Source organism: Globicephala melas, chromosome 5 (genome assembly GCF_963455315.2).
Source record: "Globicephala melas chromosome 5, mGloMel1.2, whole genome shotgun sequence".
Lineage (NCBI taxonomy): Eukaryota > Metazoa > Chordata > Mammalia > Artiodactyla > Delphinidae > Globicephala > Globicephala melas.
Genome location: NC_083318.1, coordinates 123,341,211 through 123,357,683, shown reverse-complemented (window position 1 = coordinate 123,357,683; position 16,473 = coordinate 123,341,211). Strand labels below are relative to the sequence as shown.

Sequence of the window (16,473 nt, the reverse complement as noted above, 5' to 3'; positions counted from 1 at the left end):
TTCGCTGCAAAACTGTTTTAAATGTAATTTTAATGTAAGTCACTACACTTTCTAACTCACAATTTGAAAAATCAGTGTTTACGTGAACTTCTGAAAGTTGCCCCAGACCCAAACCACACACACACACACACACACACACACACACACACCCTACTTTCTTTTTTTTTTTTTTTTTTTGCGGTACGCGGGCCTCTCACTGTTGTGGCCTCTCCCGCTGCGGAGCACCGGCTCCGGACGCGCAGGCTCAGCGGCCATGGCTCACGGGCCCAGCCGCTCCGTGGCATGTGGGATCTTCCTGGACCGGGGCACGAACCCGTGTCCCCTGCATCGGCAGGCGGACTCTCAACCACTGCGCCACCAGGGAAGCCCCCTACTTTCCTTTAATAGAACAAATCTAGAATATTATAATACAGTGCAAATAAAAATTTTAACATCTATCTTTTAAAGACATCTTCTCAGTTCTAAAAGATCATGAATTCATAAAGCCCCAATCATTCTCCAAACACATGGTAGCTCTGTTAAAGTTAGGTAATTAGAAAGTATATGAAATCTTAATTAATTAAATAGAGGTGCTTCCAGAGATGAAGAGGGCAGTTTTGCCTCTGTAATATACCATGTTACTGTCATCATTGACAATTTGAACACTGTAGACACAGGCATCTCTATGTAGAAGATAGTGTCTATGGGGGCTTCCCTGGCAGTCCAGTGGTTAAGACTCCACGCTTCCACTGCAGGGGGCATGAGTTTGACCCCTGGTCAGGGAACTAAGACCCCACATGCTGCGTGGCGCAAACTAAGACAGAAAAAAAAAGAAGATAGTGTGTACGGAGTATCTATAGGAGAGTAATTCATTTGTGCTGATGTCTAACTAGAACACTGTAAAAAATTAAGTACCAAAATACACCAACTATTTTAAACAAATAGAAATAATATAATGTATATGCACACATTATTATTATGTTTTAATTACAGTTCCAATGAAGACTAAATCAGTTGCATTTCTGATGTTAGGTGTGCCTGTTAAAACAATATTATTTCTATTTCAGTTACGATGATGACTGTGGAAATATTGAACTATCTTAATAATTGGGGTCAGAAAAGAGCTGATGATAGATTCAAATCCTTGGGTATATATTCAAACAAAATATATATAAATAATGAAGTCTCACTTAGCTATAATCTCTTTGGGAGCCTCTTTGCAAATTCAGAAATGAGAACCTGGAAAACACAAGCTGATGCAATATTCTAAAAAATCCTCCAGGGAAAAGGACATCTACACAACAAGCATAGCAAATGAATTGTGTTCAAGACTTTAAACCAAAATGTTAATGCTAAAAGAGCAATATAGGATCATGAAAGTAAAATTATTTCACATTATCACTTTAAACCATTCTCTCTGGGGACTTCAGTAATTACTTTCAAGAATATATTCATTACAGGAAAATTGAAAGTTATAGTTATTTTGTCTTGGTTTTTAATAAAAGTATTGCTTTTATAATAGCATTGGACTTAAAAGAAATGAAACTAACCCCCCCCCCCCATACCAAAAGCATGGTATTATTTAAAAAGCTCCCTCTTTGGTTACACTGACCTGAAAAATAATAAGGCAAGCTTAAGGTTCATGATAAATCCCATGGGATTGAGAATATTTTCATGAATATGAATATGAAAGTTTCTATGAGAAACATTTGCATTTTGCCACTGCATAAAAAAAAAAGCAAGTTGCAAATGAGGTAGAGAGAACTTAATTAAAATCATTTTACCAAATTTTAATTCTTGAGTACCTACCAAACCATTGTGATAATATTCTTATTGACTAGTTAACATGGAAAAAAAACTTTTTAATTTTTAATTTTAAGTAGATTTTTGAAAGTATAAATGATCCTCACCCTAATCTCAGTTTATAGTTTAAAATGATAATATATGATAATTAGGATATCTTCTGAATTACTTGTAGAAAGTAATCACTGTTAATTTTTTTTATATTTTAATGTATCCAATGGAAAAAATAGTTCTGTGAATTTAGCAAGACATAAAAACTTGTTCCATAGGTAAAATTCTTCTGCATGGACTTCCCTGGTGGTGCAGTGGTTAAGAATCCACCTGCCAATGCAGGACACGGGTTTGATCCCTGGTCTGGGAAGATCCCACATGCTGCGGAGCAACTTAGCCCTTATGCCACAACTACTGAGCCTGCGCTCTAGAGCCCATGAGCCACAACTGCTGAGCCCACATGTCACAACCACTGAAGCCTGCGCACCTAGAGTCTGCACTTTGCAACAAGAGAAGCCACCGCAATGAGAAGCCTGCACACAGCAACGAAGAGTAGCCCCCACTCGCCGCAACTAGAGAAAGCCTGCATGTAGCAACAAAGACCCAACGCAGCCAAAAAAAAAAAAAAAAGAATAAAAAATATATATTCTTATGCATTATTCAGTACTTATATACTATTTTTTGCACTAATATGTCTGACAGAGTACTTAAAAAATTTAGAATCCTCGATAGAACAGGAAGAACTCATATGTTACCTAATATTAAGGTAGACAAAATAACGACCCACCAAAGCTGTCCATGTCCTAATTCCCAAAACTTGTGAATAAATTAGGTTACATGGCAAAAGGGAATTAAGGAATAAGGTTGCAGATAGAATTAAAGTTGCTAATCAGATGGATTTGTAGTGTGGTGGTTATCCTGCATTATCTAGGTGGGCCCAGTGTAATCACAAGGTACTTAGGAGTAGAAGAGGGAAGCAGAAGAGTTAGAATCAGAGAGAGATTTGAAGATGCTATGCTGCTGGCTTTGAAGATGGAGGAAGGGGCCACAAACAATGCAGGCAGCTTCCAGAAGAAGGAAAAGGCAAGGAAATGGATTCTCCCCTAGAGCCTCCGGAGGGAATGCATTCCTGCTAGCAGCTTGACTTTAGCCCAGTAAGACCCATTTTGGACTTCAGACCTCCAGTACTATAAGAAAATAACTTTGTGTTGTTGTAAACCAATATGTTTGTGGTAATTTGTTATAGCAGCAATAAAAAATTAATATGCCTGATTTTACAAACAAGGAAATAAAGAGTTAAAGTGACACTAATTTTCTAATTAATGGAAAATCTTGGTTAATATAAAGGTCTTCTTATTTTTAGGCCTAAGGGCTAAGCCACTTATATTTACAAATAATGAAAATTAATACAGGAATAAGGAAAAATTAAAACAAAAATGTAGCACAAACAATTGAAGGGCTGTACTACTATAAATAAAATGAATAAAAGATAGTAGGTAACTACCATGCAGTCCAACAGTACTGTGGAGAGTTACGGCAGATTACCCTAAGAACTGGATAATCAGTTCTTTTAACTTCAGAGTATAATTTTTTATGGATGTACCTGATATTTTTGGAATTTCTAGAGCCACACAAATGAGTGATCACAATAATGGTACCATAAAATAAAGCTTTTACTTACGAGAAGCTATGAAACTTATGAGAAGGTTATGCAACCCAGTGTATAATTTCCTTTCCACACAAAGGTTGGACAGAACAACTTCTCATATCAGTGAAAAGCAGAGTTTAAGCAGAGAGAATCTAATGTGTTGTTTTTCTCATCGTATCTTTTTCTGGTGTAGAGCGGGTATGAAGTATTAGGCTTTAAAAGAGTGTTGAGAGGGCTTCCCTGGTGGCGCAGTGGTTGAGAGTCCGCCTGCCGATGCAGGGGACACGGGTTCGTGCCCCGGTTCTGGAAGATCCCACATGCCGCGGAGCGGCTGGGCCCGTGAGCCATGGCCGCTGAGCCTGCGCGTCCGGAGCCTGTGCTCCGCAACGGGAGAGGCCACAACAGTGATATGCCCAAGTACCGCAAAAAAAAAAAAAAAAAGTGTTGAGAGATTTACAGTCAAGATGACACTGTAAGTTCAGGTTTTCATGTGCCCACCCAGCACACAAAAAAAATCAGTAACATATATTGTATAAATTATTGTATAATTTAAGAGAGAAATTGTATAATTTAAGAGAGAAAGCCAAAAAAGACCTGTCAGGCTCAAATGTAAGATAAATCTCCATGGATAAGAAGCAGAAGAGAAACGTCACAAGCTCTGCTGGACTCTAAATCCAAAAATAAGAATTAGTGGCTGGAATTTGCTTTCTGAAGGCTAACAGGGACAAAAAATATGCAATGCAAGGTGGAGGACTGCAACCACATCCACTGATCCAAGCTAGACTTGGGGTGGAGCTCACCTCCAAAAAGGCAAATGGAAAACCACTGTTGTATCTGCTGCTTTGTATAGTATATACGGAGCTTCAGGCCTAGGCAAAGAAAACAGTAGACACAGCTCCTCGAATGTGAAGAAAAGCAAGTCATTAGCTGGCTTGATGAACAAATCCGCAATATTGCCAAATCAACAGGTAGCGAGGACTCCAAACTAATATTATAAAACCTGATTTTGGCTTGAGGATCTGGGCAGAAGCAACAATACAACCACAAGAGAAGCAGGGGTGAGCACAGAGGTAGAGAAAGTAAGAGAGAAATTCAAAGTAAAAGTTCAAAATATATATATTTCCAAGAACAACAGCAATAAACTCAACAGAGGAATCCATCCCAGATGAAATTAGAGTATAGTCTAACGAAGATATTAAAATAAATATTTAGCAAGTTCATTGATATAAATGAAGACGTAATTTGCTTTTAAAAAATAAAAAGAAATTTGAAACAGAAAAAAGAAGAAAAAAGATAAATATGAGAATTGTAGAATTTATAGAAATTAAAAATAAAGCTATTGAGATTTTAAAAACTCAATAAATGAAATAAAACTCTAGATAGTATTAATGGATACAAAGAGAGAATTAGCAAACTTAAAGATAATATTGAGATATTCAGCCCAAAATACAACTTTGGGACAAAGAGATTTATTTAAAAGAAAGAGATATAAATAAAAATAAATTTAAAAAAATAAAAGGGACTTCCCTGGTGGTCCAGTGCTTAAGACTCCATGCTTCCACTGCAGGGGGCGTGGGTTTGATCCCTGGTCTGGGAACTAAGATCCCACATGCTGCAGTGTGGCCAATAACAAATAAAGATAAATAAATAATAAAAATGAAAATATAATTAGGTAAAAAAGGAACTGAAAAAAAGAAGCAAATAGAACTCTCCTACATTGTTAGTAGGAATGTAAAATTGGACAACCACTTTGGAAAATACCTTTGCAATTTTTTATGAAGTAAAACAAACACTTCTTGTATGAACCAGCAATCACATTCCTAAATATTAACCTAAGAGAAATAAAAGCATATGTTGATACAAATTTTTTATAGGAGAATGTTTATAGAAGATCTATTTATAATAGCCCCCAAACTGGAAACAACTCAAATATTCATCAACTGGTGAATGGTGAATGAATAAACAAATTGCAAAACATCCATACAGTGGAATACAACTCAGCAATAAAAAGACACAAAGTACTAGTACATGAAATAATATAAATGAACCTCCAAAACCCATCATACTAAGTGATAGAAATCAAATAAAAATTCTGTAGAATTCCATTTATGTAACATTCTGAAAGGCAAATTCATAGAGACAGTAATCAGATCATTGTCAGAGATTGGAGATGGGGGAGGGGTTGCATAACAAGGGGCATGAAAGAACTTTTGGGTTTAATGAAAATGTTCTATATTACTGAGCTGTACACATAAAAAGATTTCATTGTGTGTAAAATATACCTCAATGAACCTGAATTTTTAAAAAAGAAAAAAGAAAATATATTAAAAGCTACCAGAGAGAGAAGAGGAACACATTTTAACCTATAGCAGGCCTCTTATCAATAATAATAGGCAACGGAGGCAATGGAATGATAGCTTTAAAGCACTGAGGAAAAGAATAATTGTTAATCTAAAATTTTATATACAGTCAAACTATCATTCAAGAATAAAACAAAATAATTACATTTTCAGATACACAAAGACTGAGAGAGAATACTACTTATGGACTGTCAGTGAAAAAAATAGTGAAGGATGTCTTTCAGCAATAAGTAAAATAAACCAGAAGATGCATGAAACTTTTTAAAACGGTGTATTAGAAATTAACAAACTGATGGTTGCCAAAGGGGAAAGGGGGAGAGAAAGGGATAAGTTAGGAATATGGGATGAACAGATACACACTACTATAAATAAAATAGGTAAGCAACAAGGATTTAGTATATAACACAGGGAACAATATTCAATATCTTGTAATAACCCATAATGGAAAATAATCTGAAATATATATATATATATATAAGTGAATCAATTTGCTGTACACCTGAAACTAATACAATATTGTAAATCAACTACAATTAAAAATATTAATGAAGTGCTCACTTCAGCAACACATATACTAAAATTGGAACAATACAGAGAAGATTAGCATGGCTCCTGCACAAGGATGACACACAAATTCATGAAGCATTCCATTTTTTTTTTTAAATTAGTGAAACTAAAGTTAGTACTGACTATAAAAAAAAACTACTTTTGTATTAAAAAAGTCAGTCATGAGATTGGAGAGTACAATAATGGATAACTGAAGCATACTAAGATCATTTTACGTTTGAAAAATAAAAACACCAGATAACTTAAAATCTGTAAGAAATATTTATAGTTAAATATAATGCTGAAAAAATAAGGATTATAACTAATAGACAAAATATATAATCAGTAATAAATGACTCAGCAGACAAAAAGTGGAGAATAGAAAACTTTTGGACCAAGAGAAGGCAGAAAAAAAAAATTAAGCAACAGAAAAAGAATGGTAGGCATAAAATATAAAATAAGACTGTTAAAGTCATTGCAGATATACCAGAAATAGTAATAGTAATAGTGAGATTATTAGGTTGGATAAAGCAACAAATCTTGCTCTATGTTGCTAGCAATGCACTAAACTAAAAGACCACACACAAAAGCTGAAAATAAAAGATAAAGATATCTTATGTAAATACTAGCCAAAGAAAGTTATTTTAGTGATATAAGATTTGGAAAAAGTCAAATTTCAAAACACACAAAAAAAGAACAATTCAAGAGAATGAGAAGAAAAAAACGCAGGCTTGGAGAAAATATTTGCAAAAGACACATGTGATAACAGACTATTATCCAAAATACACAAAGGACTCTTAAAACTTAGTAATAACCTGATTAAAACATGGGCCAAAGATCTGAACAGACACTAATCAAAGAAAATATACAGGGCTTCCCTGGTGGCACAGTGGTTGAGAGTCCGCCTGCCGATGCAGGGGACACGGGTTTGTGCCCCAGTACGGGAAGATCCCACATGCCGCAGAGCGGCTGGGTCCGTGAGCCATGGCCGCTGAGCCTGCACATCCGAAGCCTGTGCTCCACAACGAGAGAGGCCACAACAGTGAGAGGCCCATGTGCCACCAAAAAAAAAAAAAAAAAAAAGATATATAGATGACAAATTCCTATGAAAGGATGCTCCACATCATATGCCACTAGAGAATTGCAAGTTAAAACAATAATGAGATACCATTATATACCTATTAGAATGGCCAAAACCCAAAACACTGATTATACCAAATGCTGGAAACGATGTGGAGCAACAGGAACTCTCATATATCACTGCTAGGAATGCAAAATGTTACAGCCATTTTGGAAGACTTTTGGGATTTTGGCAATTTCTTACAAAGCTACACATATTCATACCAATAATCCAGTCATTGTGATCCTTGGTATTCATCCAAAGGAGTTGAAAACATATACACACAACAACCTACACATAGGTGTTTATAGCAGCTTTATTCATAGTTGCCAAATCTTGGAAGCAACAAAGATGTATTTCATTAGGCAAATGAACAAACTATGGTACATTCAGACAATGGAATATTATTCAGCACTAAAAAGAAATGAGCTATTAAGCTATGAAAAGACACATAGGGCCATTAAATGCGTATTACTAAGTGAAAGAAAACAATCTGAAAAGGATACATACTGTATATTTCCAATTATATGACCTTTTTGAAAAGGCAGAAATATGGAGACAATAAAAGTTCAGGGATTGCCAGAAGTCAGAGAGGGCAGAGATGAATATGCAAAGCACAGAGGATTTTTAGAGTAATGAAAATACTCTATGATTTTATAATGATGACTGTTTGTCATTATACATTATACATACATTATACATTTGTCCAAACCCATAGAATGTACAACACCAAGAATGAACCTTAAGTTACACTGTGGACTTTGGGTGATTATGATGTGACAATGTAGGTTCATCCTTGGTAAAAAAAATAAGAATGATCCATTCTGGTGAGTGATGTTGACAATGGGGGAGGCTATGCATGTGTGGGGAAAAAGGTATGTAAGAAATCTCTGTATCTTCCTCTCAATTTTGTTGTAAACCTAAAACTCCTCTAAAAAATAGTCTTAAAAAATGCAGTGTTTAGGCAATGTGTCTTTACAAGACTCCCCGACTTAGTTCCTATTTGTGTAGCTTCCATGATTGATTCTCCTTTCTTTCCAGAAATTTTGAGAGGTATCCAATATCCTTTACTAAAATCCTTTCCTGCTGATGCCTAGCAAAGCTGGTATCCTAACTAATATAGCTCTGAGGTACAATCCATCTGGAAATTAGAATTTATCATATAGCCTCTGGGGAGGAACAAAGACTGTGCCCTTGGGCTGTATTGTTAGGAATCTGAGCATTGTAGCATAGGAAGAGTTTGAAGGATCCAAGAGTATGTGCACTTAAACTGACACTCTATAGAAATGTCTCTCTCTGTGTTTCTTTACCGCTAAATACAGTGGCCTATGTTCTCTTCTCATGATTGACCTTTGTGCCATATTTGGTACTGTTGACCACTCCCTCCCTCTGGAAGCTCTATTATGGCTTGCCAGAGAGCATTTCAAGGGCAAAGATTAAACAGGATTATCTTTGTATTTACAGCACATTGCATTGTGCTTCACACATGGCACTCAATGAGATTTCAATGAATGAATGAATGAACACATATTGTATTTTTAACTAAGACTAAAGGAGAGAGCCTAATTGAATAAAGCACACAGGAAAATGTTGATTAAATAGCGAGAAAGTAATAGTAACTCATCTTGAGTGTTTTCAGCCCATTTTAATTGTAGTGATTAATAACGGCATGTAAGCAAATTGTGGATTAATACAAACAAATAAGACAGGTAATTTTCTTCTAACTAAAACATATCATGGTATTGGTCTATTTGTTAACATATATTGATCAATTAAACTGGAGAGTAAAAAGATAATGAAGGAGGTGCAAAAACTGCATGCAGTTGTCAAGATTCCAAGGAACATCAAAAGTCCTGTGGGTATTCAGTTAATCATGAAGGTCTCTACCTCAACAAAACCAAAAGTGCCCTTGCTGGTTTCACAATACCCCCTCATTTTTTGGATCTTCAAAGATCACCAGGTTGATGTTTACCACACCTAGATCAAGATATGAAGATAAAAGTGATTTTCACCTGGACAAAACTGGACTAGCTCTGTGGGAGATTTATAGTTCATACTTACACCAAGATCAAATATGCCCACCCTAACCAGGTATCAATCTCACTTGCATGACTGATCAGAAACTGGGGTAAAAGAACTATAGCCTATGGACCAAATCCAGCCCCTCATCAGTTTTGTAAATAAAATTTTATCGGATCACACTCATGCCCATTCTTTTCATGTATTGTCTATGGCTGCTTTTATTCTACAATGGTGAAGTTGAGTAGTTGGGACAGAAATAGTGTGACCCACAAAGAGCTTAAAATATTTACAATCTGGCCCTTTACAGAAAAAGTTTGCTAACCTCTGATCAAGAATATAAGCTTTTTAACCAAATTACTATTGTCAACTTCCCCCTCCATAATTAAATAAATAAAATTTAATTTTCACTTCAAAAAAAAAGGGAACATACCTAATCATAATAAAGGCCATATATGACAAACCCACAGCTAATATCATACTCAATGGTGAAAAACTGAAAGCATTTCCTCTAAGATCAGGAACAAGACAAGGATGTCCACTCTCACCAGTTTTATTCAACATAGTCTTGGATGTCCTAGCCATGGCAGTCAGAGAAGAAAAAGAAATAAAAGGTATCCAAATTGGAAAAGAAGTAAACCTGTCATGGTTTGCAGATGACATGATGCTATACATAGAAAATCCTAAAGATGCTATTAGAAAAAAACTACTAGAAAACTACTCAAACTCATCAATGAATTTGGTAAAGTTGCAGGATACAAAAGTAATACACAGAAATCTGTTGCATTTCTATACACTAACAATGAAAGATCAGAAAGGGAAATTAAGAAAACAATCCCATTTACCACTGCATCAAAGAGAATAAAATACCTAGGAATAAACCTACCTAAAGAGGCAAAAGATTCTGTACTACAAAAACTATAAGATGCTGATGAAAGAAATCAAAGAAGACACAAACAGTTGGAAAGATAGATCATGTCCTTGGATTGGAAGAATCAATATTGTCAAGATGATGATACTACCCAAGGCAGTCTACAAATTCAGTGCAATCCCTATCAAATTACCAATGGCATTTTTCACAGAACTAGAACAAAAATATATTTTAATTTGCATGGAAACACAAAAGACCCTGAATAGCCAAAGCAATCTTGAAAAAGAAAAATGGAGCTGGAGGAATCAGACACCCTTACTTCAGACTATACTACAAAGCTACAGTAATCAAGACAATCTGGTACTAGCACAAAAACAGAAATATAGATCAGTGGAAAAGGATAGAAAGCCCAGAGATAAACCCAGGCACCTATGGTAAACTAATCTATGACAAAGGAGGCAAGGATACACAATGGAGAAAAGACAGTCTCTTTAATAAGTGGTACTGAGAAAACTGGACAGCTACATGTAAAACAATGAAATTAGAACACTCGCTAACACCATATACAAAAATAAACTCAAAATGGATTAAAGACCTAAATGTAAGACTGAAAACCATAAAACTCCTAAAGGAAAACATAGGCAGAAGACTTTTTGAAATAAATCATAGCAACATTTCTTTGGGTCTGTCTCCTAAAGCAAACGAAATAAATGCAAAAATAAACAAATGGACCCAATTAGGCTTAAAAGCTTTTGCACAGAAAAGGAAACCATCAACAAAATGAAAAGACAACCTACAGAATGGGAGAAAATATTTGAAAATGATGCTACCAGCAAGGGATTAATTTCCAAAATATACAAACAGCTCATATACCTCAAAATATCAAAAAACCAAAAACAACCCAATCAAAAAATGGGCAAAAGACCTAAATAGACATTTCTTCAAAGAAGATATACAGATTGCCAACAAACACATGAAAAGATGCTCTACATCACTCATTATTAGAGAAATGCAAATCAAAACTACAATGAGGTATCACCTTACACTGGTCAGAATGGCCATCATCAAAAAATCTACAAATAATAAAAGCTGCAGAGGGTGTAGAGAAAAGGGAACCCTCCTATACTGTTGATGGGAATGTAAATTGGTGCAGCCACTAGGGAGAACAGTATGGATGTTCCTTAAAAAACTAAAAATAGAGCTACCATATGATCCTGCAATCTCACTTCTAGGCATGTATCTGAAGAAAACCATAATTCAAAAATATACATGCAGGAACTTCCCTGGTGGCACAGTGGTTAAGAATCCGCTTGCCAATGTAGGGGACATGGGTTCGAGCCCTGGTCTTGGAAGATCCCATGTGCTGCGTAGCAATTAAGCCCATGCTCCACAACTACTGAGACTGCGCTCTAGAGCCCAAAAGCCACATCTACTGATCCCGCGCACCACAACTACTGAAGCCTGCGCCCCTAGAGCCCATGCTCCGCAACAAGAGAAGCCACCGCAATGAGAAGCCCATGCACTGCAACAAAGAGTAGCCCCCACTCGCCACAACTAGAGAAAGCCTGCACGCAGCAACAAAGACCCAACACAGCCATAAATAAATAAATAAATAAATAAATAAATAAATAAATAAATAAATTTATTAAAAAAAACATGCACCCCAGTGTTCATTGTAGCACTATTTACAATAGCCAAAACATAGAAGCAACCTAAATAATGTCCATTGACAGATGAATGGATAAAGAAGATGTTTTATATATATATATATATATACACATACACACACACACACACACACATATATGTATAAATAACCAATAGGGGAAAGGAATCTGAAAAAGAATATGTACGTGTGCTGTATACCTGAAACTTACACAATATTGTAAATCAACTATACTTTAATACAAATTTTTTTTTAAAAAAAAGAATATATGGAGAAAGCAGAGAGGTCTAATTTAGTTTTCTAGACTTATACAAGAAGGCCCTGAAAATGGGAATTCTTTCTATTTCAACATGATGGCTGAAGCTTCTCCCTCATCCCCCTTTATCACCTCTGCCCCTACTTCCTTATAATCAGGCTTATAACTGTGAACAGTTTATCATGTTTTAACAGTTTAAAAACTTTGTGATTCAAAACCTATAGTAGGAGTTCCCTGGTGGCACAGTGGTTAAGAATCCGCCTGCCAATGGAGGGAACATGGGTTCGAGCCCTGGTCTGGGAAGATTCCACATGGCACGGAGCAACTAAGCCCGTGCACCACAGCTACTGAGCCTGCGCTCTAGAGCCCGTGCACCACAACTACTGAGCCTGCGTGCCACAACTGCTGAAGCCCGCGTGCCTAGAGCCTGTGCTCCATAACAAGAGAAGCCACCGTAATGAGAAGCCCACGCACCACAACAAAGAGTAGCCCCCACTTGCCACAACTAGAGAAAGCCTGCGTGCAGCAACGAAGGCCCAACACAGCCAAAAATAAATAAATACACTTATTTTTTTAAAAATAAAGGTATGAAAAAATATTTTTTAAAACCTATGCTATATCAGAATTCCACAACTACTTGTACATCATATATCCTAATTCTTTATCCTAAGTTCTCACTTTTTCAAAAATAATGGTCTTCTTTTTATCAACAGTCCTTCTCCTTCTGACAACTCTTGGTCAATCTGTTTATCTGTTCCTATTTTCCCACAAATATCTTAAATGTAATACTTCCTTATGTACATGTTCTTAGCACTATTTTCTCCTAGCTTCACACTTGCTCATGCATCACTTATCTGCTTCCATAGCTTTCATCATCATTCTGTACAGCTAATTTCATCTTACTTTGACCTTTCCTTTAAACCTCACACATGCATTTCTAAATGCTGTACATCTTAATGTGAGTGTGTTGCTTTCCTGCTCACACTTGTCTGGTTTGATGTCTAAATCATTATCTCTGCCCACAAAAACAAATCATAAAATACACACAAAGATAGAGCAGCTATTCATTGTCTGTACTCCCTAACTCAGTTAATTGCATCATTCGCCTACTGGTTGCCAAAGCTAGAAACAAGAGAACCCTCTCCACCTTCTACATCTAATCAAACTTAAAATTCTGAAGATTCTTGAATTTTAAATATATTTAGAAATCATCTTCTCCATGTCATTTCCATTACTGTATTTTATAACTTCGTCATTGAATAACTTTAAAATCGTTGCAAATTGTTCCTATCTTTGGTGGACTATTTTTCTAATTCATCCCTCATATTGTTCCCAGGCTTATCTTATTATAATACAAATCTGGTCATGAAACGTCTCTGTTTAAAAATCTTCAAAATTCCCTATTGACCTCCAAAATAAAAATGTTTGGGGTGACATTCAAGGCTAATCATGCTCTGAGTTACCTTTTCAAATTTATTTCCAACTAAACCCCATTGTGAAACTTAAACTCTAATAATATTGAATTATTTTCCATTTTCCAGACATATCGGTGGCATAAGAGTTGAGTCATTTTCCCCACCCACACCCCTATGCCGACCATCCTACGTTCGTTTGAGAAACAATAGGTGGTCAGAGTTTGGCTGACAATTAGATTTTGGTTTGCTGAGGATACGATGCAAGCTGGCTAGAGAAGGGGGAAGGGGAAAAAGAGGACTAAGTGATTAGAAAGGCTGCTGAGGAGATTCTGAGGAAGGAATAAGGCAGTTGTAAGAAAGAGAAAGAGCAGAGTTTTAGGCTATTTTGCTATATGACTCCTTCTGTTTTCTCATTAAATCTTTAGTAAGGCTTTATTTCTACGCAATTCTCTCACAGTTGGATTTATTTAAAGGCTAAAACTGAGTGGCCTGGTTTGAAGGTGTGCCTGAGGCTAGTCCAAGCTGAATTTTGGATTCCATTTAACTATGTATATATTCACTTCCACTTTTATATTGTAAATTTCCTTGAAGGCCTGAATCATGTTTTATAGTAACTGATCTCTGTTTGTGCAATTGATTTGGATTCTATCCATCTGTAACTTGTATTTCTCCTGTGATTTCTATTTTAATATTATCTCTGTGTTCTATTCCCCCAACCGCTCATAGTACAATCAGCTGGACAAATGAGTTGGCTCTCTTCCACAGTCTTATCTCCTGTATAATCCTATCACTGTCACCAGCATAGCACATGCTCAGAAGAGCTCCTTGAGTCTATTCATTCATCTCCCTGAATTAGAAGTCTAAAGCTCTTAAGATTCTTTTGAAAACAGCTGTTCCATTAGACATCCTTCCCCGCTACCAAACAACTGTTGCTGGATATGACCCATCTCCCATTAAACAGCATTAGATATGAGACACTTTTAATGAGGCTTGTGATACTCTATCTTTAAAACTGTCTTCCAGGGCACTAAATTGGAGCATGCAATTGATGTTTAAAAGAAAATCATTCTAGACATTGTTCTAACAGTGACAGTTCACAAAAAAGATAAAAATCCTTATTGTTACTATTGTTACATTCTAATACAGGGAGAAAACAAACAAATAAAACAAGAAAATATCAGATAACAATGAGGCTATAAAGAAAATAAAACAGTGATATGATGGAGTAACTGATTACTTTAGATTTGTCGGTTTCCGTACATTATAGAGGTGAGGCAACTGAGTTCCTCTATAATAATTGAGCTGTGACCTGAATGACAAGAAGGAAGCAGTTACGGAGAAAGCATTCCTGGCTGTGGGAATATCTGGTTCAATGGCTCTGAGGCAGGAATGAACTTGGCATTTTTAGGAAACAGAAAGAAAGGCAGTGTAAGGGGGAAAAGGGTTTAAAATGATGACAAAGATGCAAGCAGGATAGATTACATGAGGCCTTGTAAGCCAGGGTAAGGAGTTTGGGCTTTCTTCTAAGTGAGGTAGGAAGTTTGGGGGGTTTTAGCAGGGGAGTGATGGATCTGATTTACATTTTATATAATGATGACTCCAGCTGCTGTGTAGAAATTAGATTGTAAGGGGGCAAGAGAAAAAGTCAGAGACGCTTAGAGAAATCTAGGCATGAGAAGATGGTGGTTTGGACCAGGGTTGTGTAACAGAGATAGAAGTGGACAGATGTGAAATCTATGTTTTGAAAGAAGAAGAATCAGATGGATTGGGGTGGGGAGGTGGGGGCAGGTGGTAAGGAACACAGAGTGCAAGCGAAGAGTAAACGATGAGTTCTAGGTTTTTGGTTTAAACAAAATGAGATGGTAAAGATTAGGAAAGAAGCAGATTGGAGAAGAAAGGATGATTGAAATTTCTTTTTTGGCTATATCAAATTTGAAATGTTTATAAGACAAGGAAGAAGAAGTATGGTAGGTAGCTGGATATACAGATCTGGAACTCAGTGTCAAGTGGGGATAGTGTGTAAAGGAGAGAAAGGAAGAGAAAGAAGGGAAGAGAAGAGGGCCCACCTCACGCTGAGAGGTGGGCAGAGGAGAAGGAGGTCTGAGCTAAGAGGAAAAGCAGAGCATGACCTCTCCTCCACTGTGTTCCAGACTCCTACATCCAATGTCTACACTATAATCATTCCCAAACAACCAATAAGATATCCTTTTCCTATGTTGCTATTGGAAGAAATTCTAGGATTTGCCTGTGAGGCACTCACCCAGTATGCTTATTTGTTCTAAGAAGACAAGTGTTTCCAATGACTTCCTTCCTTTGACTGATTCCTCTGCTGCTGCAAACCACCTGCCCCCCGACCCCAAGTCATTTCTGAACTCAGCATACTCTGCTACCCAACTCTGGCATCTGAATGTTCGTGCTTTTCCCTGATAGTACAAGTCCTGTTGTGCTTTTTGTTTGGGGGGAACTTTTGTATTTTGTTTTTGTTTTTAGCATTTTATGCCTGATTAAATTCCATCTTAGTAACTGAAGAGCTTCTTAAAGGAAGTATTTTAGATAGAAAATACCTTAAGCATATAGCTTAATCTTCACCACCCACAGTAAGTGTAATCTTTGGTAAATCCTTGAAACTCATATCAATATTACCTCACTTCTAAAATATGTGCCAAAAGTTATGGAAAATATATTAAGTGAATGAGTGAATTTATAAATGTATATAATACGTACCTGAAGACCAAAAGTTGGATCACCTGTCTTCCAATGTAAAAGTCATCGTTATAACCATTGTCTGCATGTAGTTGG

The 16,473-nt window shown here is 36.4% G+C and overlaps 1 protein-coding gene and 1 non-coding gene across 2 annotated transcripts in view; both read left to right on the top strand.

Moving 5' to 3' along the window:
• RAP1GDS1 (Rap1 GTPase-GDP dissociation stimulator 1) overlaps positions 1 to 16,473 on the top strand; it is a 257,700-nt gene that overhangs the window by 70,657 nt on the left and 170,570 nt on the right. The window lies entirely within an intron of this gene.
• Positions 6,332 to 6,438, top strand: LOC115858195 (U6 spliceosomal RNA). The gene has a single exon (XR_004041563.1). It is a non-coding gene; the product is annotated as a U6 spliceosomal RNA (small nuclear RNA).